Raw genomic sequence first — 7,850 nt, forward strand, 5'->3', positions numbered from 1 at the left:
TCTCCTCTGGTCATGTGCAACCAACGCATGAGAGCCATTTACAGAAACGGTAGATGTTTCTTACAGGCTACAGCATCAAATGATACGGGTTAATGCTTTTCTATGCCGTTTCCTCATACCTCAGGATTTATCTCACGGTATGGGAATACAAATGAAAGAATGACCAGATCGTGTCTTATTTGGCAGAAATATGCCATTTTTCTGTCATTTCTCATAATCTGATAAGCCTAGATGTCTGTTATTCTTAAGTAAATTAAATCCCAGTTAACAAAACTGATTACAGAAATTATTTTATTACCTGCTGATTTCCTTTTGGCTCTAGCCAGAACTTGACTGCAGGGGCGGGGTACCTGTTGCCTCAAATCAATTTGAAATTCAGACTGAAGGGCTGTAAAACTTTTAGAATGGTTTGTCTTTTTTAAAACAACAAAGATATACATTTTCTTCAACAGACTTGCTTAACAAGCTAAATTAAACAAACCTGTTCCTTTGAACATTGGCACAGGCCAAATTTCAAAAGTGGGACATGGCCATTTTCCGCCATGTTGTATAATAACTCCAGGAAATCATTCAGTAATTTCTTGCTGTGGTGTCTAAAGAGAATACCCAAGAAACTGCTGATCGGCTGGGATTTTCCCCACACACCCATCTTTAGAGTTTACAGAGACTGTCAGAAGAGGAACTATCCAGTAAGTGGAAGTTCTCTGAGCAAAAATGCTTAGTTGAGCTTCTGAAATCAACAAACTCAAACACTCGTTACAACCAAGGGATGCAGAAGAGCATATCTGAATGTACAACATGCCAAACCTTGGCAGCACCCGCTCAATACCACTTCTGTCAGCTAAGAACAGGAAACTGAGGCTACAATTCACAGTTCACACAGACTCACTAAGGCTGGATAACGGAGCCTGGAAACATCAGAATCAGAGAAAAGTATGAGGTCACAGTTGCTTCTAGACAGTAAGAACAGTAACTAGTTCAACTAATTTAAATACAATATATTAAATAAGTATATCAAATATAACAAAACAGCTCCAAATACAAATTTCCCAATACATTAGGCAAAATTAAATACATATAGTTGAAACCAAGGTGCCCCTCTTATCATACTGTACTTTGTTATTCTCTCTGTAGAGGATGTGCAGATTTAAGTGCAGCTATTGCAGTGTGTACTTGTACTTTAGATGGAGGAACTGTACAGAGAGATAGCCAGAGGCAGGAATGATTTCCTGTGTCATTCAATGCTGCATTTTGGTAATCTCAGTCTCTCACTGGACGTGCTCCTATGACTGGCCAGGAGCATTTTCCAACATCTTGGCTAACATCTGCCTCTGACACCACTTTTAGAGACTCAAGCTCCATCCTCACACATAACTGGCCTTCTGGATCAGTTTACTGAGTCTGTTGGCCTCTGTGACCTTCAACCTGCTGCCCTAGGATGCAGGGGCATGGAGGATGGCACTGGCCACAGACTCGTACTGTAGAAAAGCAAAGTCCAACTGATCTTGCATATTGCCTTGATCTCATGAGTCTCAACTTCTGCTGCCACATTCAGATGGTGGGGTCAGAATTTATTTCAAGCATCCATCCTGTCTAGTATCAAAGTTTCAGGCTTCTGGTGTAATGGTGTGGGGGGGGATACTTTTATTGGCACACTTTGCATCACTTAGCACTAACTGAGCCTGTTTCGACACCACAGCCTTCTTGAGTATTGTTGCTGACCACAGATTATTCATCTTCTGATGTCTGCTTCCAGCATGACAACACACAATGTCACAAAGCTCAAATCATCCCAAACTGGTTTCCTGAACATGACAATAAGTTCACTGTACTCAAATGGGCTCCACGGTTACCAGATCTCAGTCGAACAGAGCACCTTTGGAATGTGGTGGAACAGGATATTCATATTATCATGTCTCCAGCAATTGTGTGATATCAAGTCAACATGGACCAAAATCTGTGAGGAAAGTTTCCAGCACCTCATTGAATCTATGCCATGAAGCATTAAGATGATTCTGAAGGGGCACACCCAGTACTAGCAAGGTGTGCCTAATAAAATGTCTACAGAGTGTGTACTGAGAACGTGTCTTATCTGATGTGCATTCACGGTCATGCTCCCAAAGCTCCATGCCCCGTGGGGGCACAAAGGAAAAAAAACAAAAAAACAATAAAATTCAAGATTAAATTTTATTGTTTTTGATGTTTCTTTTGAATCTTTATCTATATATTTATATGCAAACGTAATAGAATGATAAAACTGATTGACCGTGCTTTCGTCATCAGGAATCTCAGCTTTGGAGTGACCTTCCTGAGAAGATAAAGCAAAATCTACGACTTCCTCCAAACCACTTCTAAAAACAATGTTTGTTTTTTTAAACCTGCTGTTATCTCCTCTCCTCTCTCCATCTTTTTTTATCTGCCTCTTACTGTCCTTACATCATCTATTATCTTTTTTTTTTTTAAACTATGTGTTTTTCTTTTTACTCTAACTGACAATTTGTCTTTATTACAGGATGTTTTCCTCCATCCTAACTAAAAAACCGTTATTCTAAGAGGCAGAACAGAGTCACTTAGTGTTCAGTGTTACAAAAGAACGAAGAGGGCAGATGGGCAGACAGAGAGACCCCTGGAGATCAGAGGAGGAGAGAAAAACAACATGTGTGCATATATTAAACATCATTTTAAAAAAGCTGTAATCATGTTTAAAAAAAAAAAAAAAAAAAAAAAAAAAGAGGAAGAAAACAAAGCCTGTGCACCGCTGTAGTCTGTAACTTTATAACTTTTGGGTGTATGATTAACACAACAAACAACCAAAAATAGGATGAAACAGTTTGTTACAGCTGCTAACCAGTGCTGGCATGCCTCGTTTAATAACTGATTAATGTATTAACAGGAAGATAACCAGACTGACGACATCTGGATTAACTATTCCCCCTTATGACCTAAGAGACAATAATGCTCCTGTTGATCCAGTGAATGAATGGATGAATGAATGAATGAATGAATGAATGAATGAATGAGTAAGACGGTCCACACGTCCACTCCCTTCACTGCTGTGTTTAAAGCAGTCTGTCCTTCCTGATGACACAACCTGAAAAAACATCCTAGCTCTTAAAAAAAAAAAAAAAAAAAAATCACCAGCGTGGCTTTGGTCAGGAGGTGAAAAGCACTAGTCTGTGGGATGAGGAACTCCCACGACATCAACTAAACTCAGTCCGACCACATTTCTACCACTTTTCCCCTTCCTCTTTGTTTTTTTCACATTACCTGGTTAACAACCTGGGAAACAAAGCTAAGTCATCCACCGGCGGAGGCAACGGACACTTGCATGCATGTGTGGCAGTTGACTGGCTGTCAGCTCCGCTTCTTCACTTCACAGCAGAACAAGACGTCGGTAGAAACCGGTTAAAAGACTTCAAAAAACGCCGCTCTGAGCGAAAAAAAGACGCTTTTTCATAAAGCTAAAGTCGTGTGAAGCTCTCACTCACACACAGATTACAGCTTAATTACTTACCGGTGCCTGGTACTCGACCCCAAACTCTGTGTGCACTCAAGCCGGTCGGCGTCAAACTCCCTAAATAAAAGCATCTCAACTTCCGGTTAGATTTTCAAGTTAAAACAATTTGACACCAAATTCGTGCATTTGCCACGGTCACGTTAGATGTATGACTTTTCCAACCCTACAGCAACGAAATTATTAAAAAACGTGACACTACTGTGAGACACAGGTCTTGAGTCTTTTCATACTGCATCGTGCACCTTTAGTTTGAAGTTACACCAATCTAATTCCGGTTTAATCCAGGCAACTTTTGGCAGCTGTCGCCGCTTTCTTCAAACACAAGTTGCTGCGCCTGCGTGAACAATGAATCACATTTCAGAAGAAGGCCTGTGACTGCGTCGTTCCGTTATGATGCTTATGACGTTAAAATAAATAAATGTATGGATGAAAAAGAACATTAAAGAAGAATAAAGGTTTTCTGTTTCCTATTTTTATATTTTACGCAGATTCAAGCGCGATATGACATTAAGTTAAAATAATGACGATTTATTTATCTTCAATTTCCAGAAAATGCTTAGTTGAACCATCAGGAAGGACAGAAAACCTTTATTAGGATCACTAAAAATCATCTCAGGCCCATAATTTCATAATGATCTAATGTAACAATATGAATTTATAGTCATTTTTGCGTTTAGTGTTAGTTTTCAGTGACTTCAGGTTTGTTAGATTATTCCCTTTTCTGTTCCCATTCTGTTCCTTTAGTCTCTGTACTTGTCTTTTTGTCCTTTCTTGTCTCCCCGTTAAGCTGACTCTGTCTTCCTGTTTTATAATCGTAAATGTTGTTCTCTTCTGTGTCTTGTGTGGAGTTTCTCTTCCTGTCGCATTACTTTAGCTGTGTAGCTGTGCAGCAGCTGTGTTCCCACCTGTTACCTTTCCCCTCGTTATCTTCTCTCTGTGTGTGTGTATACTGTATATTGAGTACTGAGTCGCCCCTTATCCTGTATTGCCCCACATTGCTGTGTGCTTCCTCGCTGCATGCTTTGAGTTGGAGTATTTGGATTCCTGGCTCAATTTCAGTAGATGTTTTGAGATTTCTGGACTTTGTATATGTCTAAACAAGATTAAAAGCTAATTTGGCCCTTTTTTCTGAGTCCTGCTTTTGGGTTCAGCTTTGACTTGTTACACAGCTGAGTTATGACACTTTACTAATGTTGTGGTCCAGGCTCTGGAGAGATCAGTCCATTACTGATAGTGTTCTGCTGTGTGTGTTGTTGTTGTTGTTGTTGTTTTTTTTTACTATCCGGGTGTATTTGTATTGCATGGCCACCGTGTTTGGGATCATTCTCATGCCGAAAAATTAAGCTGCTGCCAGTCAAACTATTTCCAAATGGTATTGGTATTTTCTGAATTCATAATTCCATCACTTTTTTTACACGATCTCCAACACCACTGGCTGAAACGCAACCCAAACCATGACAAAACCTCCACCGTGTTTTACAGATACTGTTCATCTGCTGCAGATAGTTTTTTTGTTTTTGTTTGTTTTTAGTTTGTTTTTAGTTTTTTTTTTAGTTTTATTTTATTTGTCCTCACCAGAGCATGGTAAGTTTTTAACTAATAGTTCTTCAGACATCAGTTTCTTGGTGCAAATATGCAATTTTATGTCAAGGTGAGTTACCTTTAGCAAATCTCTTATATCACATATTTCTATAAAGAAATACATCTGAACAACACTGCAGTGTTATTCATATTTCACATTACTTATGCCTGGCAGCAGAAGTGGACTGCCTTGTCTTTCCTTTGTAGACCAGCAGAACCTCAGGGGCTACCTCAGCCCACCTTGCTGTTCCCTGCCATCACCTGACTGCACACCGGGCCCTCCTTTCCCTAAATTAGTCGCTTAGTATACTATCAATACTGAGCCACTTGTATGCCCTTGTATGCAGTGTTTTAGTCATATGTTCCAGTGCTTGCTCTGTGTGCCTGACAATTACTTTTTTTTTCATTATCATTTTTATGTCTCTGCCTGCTTCTATTTTTGGATTTACATGCCCTTGCTGATCACTTCCAAGCTTGTAATTGAACAATTACAAAATAAGTGCCTTAGCTGCTTTATATCACAGCAGTTTGAATAGGTCACACCATGAAATCGAGCACGTACACATAAATGCTGTGATGCAGGAAACCTGTGCAGACAGTGAGACAGTTGAAGGACAGTTAAAGGCCAATGACATGACAAGAGGTGAAACAGAACACCAGTATATCCTAATTATTAGTCATATTGTTTGATGACGGTGTAATTGCTGCAGTGTTATTGAAATATTCACATACATGTGCACATGCAGGTCTACTTTAAATATATGTCTAACTTTACCCACTATCTAAGGCTTGTATAATAATCTAAATGTCTTCATATGCATGTGAATAAAGTAGTAAGTAAGAAAGAGTATATTATGAAGGCTGTATGAGCTATGAACCCTACCTGTCGCATTATGATCTGCTGCAACTTTATGAATATCTTATCTCGCTTAATCACATTTTTATCTGTTCCTGTGTCACTCACTGTTTCTGTAATGACTTGTCCACAGCAGTCCTGCAAAAGCATTAAAGAAAGAATCTTTATATTAATTTTAAGTGTAGACTAATATGATTAATTTAATCCTACTTTTTTTTTTTAGCGTGCTTTATAATCAGAAGAAATTACAATGATACAAGAGCATGGTGTTATTTTATTTTATGGTTTGTATCTTCTCAGTTGATCAGATAATTAGATAATCAGGCTTATTTAGGATTATTAAGTCGTTTATGCCCATGAAATTTTGTATTTATCCATTAATAATGCATGACATCCAAAAGTCACTGTATAAAGTCTATGGCCACATCACATAGAGTAAGTGTGACCCCTGCTGACAGCTTACTGCTAATGCACTCTGAAGTTACACCTCTTATGTTTAAGCATTATAATACCACATCATTGAGACAGAAAGAGATAAAATATAGTTTAATTGTTCCAAAATTTGGGAAATTATTGTCTCACAGCAAGCAAAACTTGTAACATTATAACACGGCTTAAATAAAGTGGAATAGCTCACTAACACAATATGACAAAATAATTAAATAAGGGTTTAAAAAAAAAAAAACAAATGTAGTTTTTATTGGGCCCAAGCTCATCTCAGATGGACTGAGGTCTGACACATTTCAAATTGTTTTTAGAAATCATGGACGTCTTGTCTTGGGCAAGGAGGACAAGGATCATCCGGATTGTTATCAGTGCAAAGTTCAAAAGCCAGAATCTGTGATGGTATGGGGGTGTGTTAGTGCCCATGACATGGGTAACTTGCACAACTCTGAAGGGACCATTAATGCTAAAAGGTACATACAGGTTTTGGAGCAACATATGCTGCCATCCAAGCGGCATCTTTTTCAGGTACGTCCCTGCTTAAGCCACATTCTGCATGTGTTACAACAGCGTGACTTCATGGTAAAAGAGTGCAGGTACTAGAATGGCCTGCCCGCAGTCCAGACCTGTCTCCCATTGAAAATGTGTGGAACATAATCAAGCACAAAATACCACAACTGAGATCCCGAACTGTGGAGCAAATGAAGTTGTACATCAAGCAAGATTGGGAAAGAATTCCACCTACACAGCTTCAATAATCAGTGTCCTAAATTCCCAAACACATATTGAGTGTTGTTAAAAGGAAAGGTGATATAACACAGTGATAAACATGCCCCTGTACCAGCTTTTTTGGAACTTATTGTAGGCATCAAAATCAAAATGAGTGAAGATTTGCAAAACAAGAATAAAGTTTATCAGTTTGAACATTGGATATCTTGTATTTGTAGTGCATTAGCCCACAGCTAATGGGGCTAATGCATTATAGGTTAAAAAGGTTGAAAAGGATATAGGTTGAAAAGGATTTGCAAATCACTGTATTCTGTTTTTATTTATGTTTTACACAACATCTCAACCTTATTGGAATTGGGGTTGTATATAATAAGGAGCACCATTGATAAAAATCTAAACAAAATAAATAGAGGTATTGTGGTATGACATAGCAAAGATTTTCTGGTACACCTGTAAAATGATATATACTTGATCTTAGGTACACCTACAATCTCAATTTATTATAAATGTATATTAACTAATGTTACTAGGCCTGTATACTCAGGGTATTGTGCTAGACTACATTATCGAATACCATCAATAGCATATAACATATCATAGACGTTAATAGCAATGTAATGAAAAATAAGCATTTTTATTCTATCAGTAGATAAACAGTAGATGAAAACAATATCTCTAAGATTTTTAAAGGGTAGAATTATCTGCTCTAATAGATGCAGCTGA

At 38.2% G+C, this 7,850-nt stretch overlaps 1 protein-coding gene across 3 annotated transcripts in view; it reads right to left on the reverse strand.

Moving 5' to 3' along the window:
- The window catches only part of slc4a2b (solute carrier family 4 member 2b), a 47,798-nt gene extending 44,141 nt beyond the window's left edge, over nt 1–3,657 (reverse strand). For 2 of the 3 annotated variants that reach the window (XM_005448996.4, XM_005448997.4), the window contains exons 1-2: nt 3,515–3,657; nt 3,268–3,430 (exon numbers count right to left, since the gene is read on the reverse strand). The gene's annotated coding sequence lies outside the window, so the exon portion shown is untranslated. The remainder of the gene's footprint in view (nt 1–3,267; nt 3,431–3,514) is intronic. The other variant, XM_005448998.4, reaches the window with a different exon arrangement.
- Between the last annotated feature and the right edge of the window lie 4,193 nt (nt 3,658–7,850).

The sequence above is a fragment of the Oreochromis niloticus genome, linkage group LG9 (genome assembly GCF_001858045.2).
Source record: "Oreochromis niloticus isolate F11D_XX linkage group LG9, O_niloticus_UMD_NMBU, whole genome shotgun sequence".
In the NCBI taxonomy this organism is placed as follows: Eukaryota; Metazoa; Chordata; class Actinopteri; order Cichliformes; family Cichlidae; genus Oreochromis; species Oreochromis niloticus.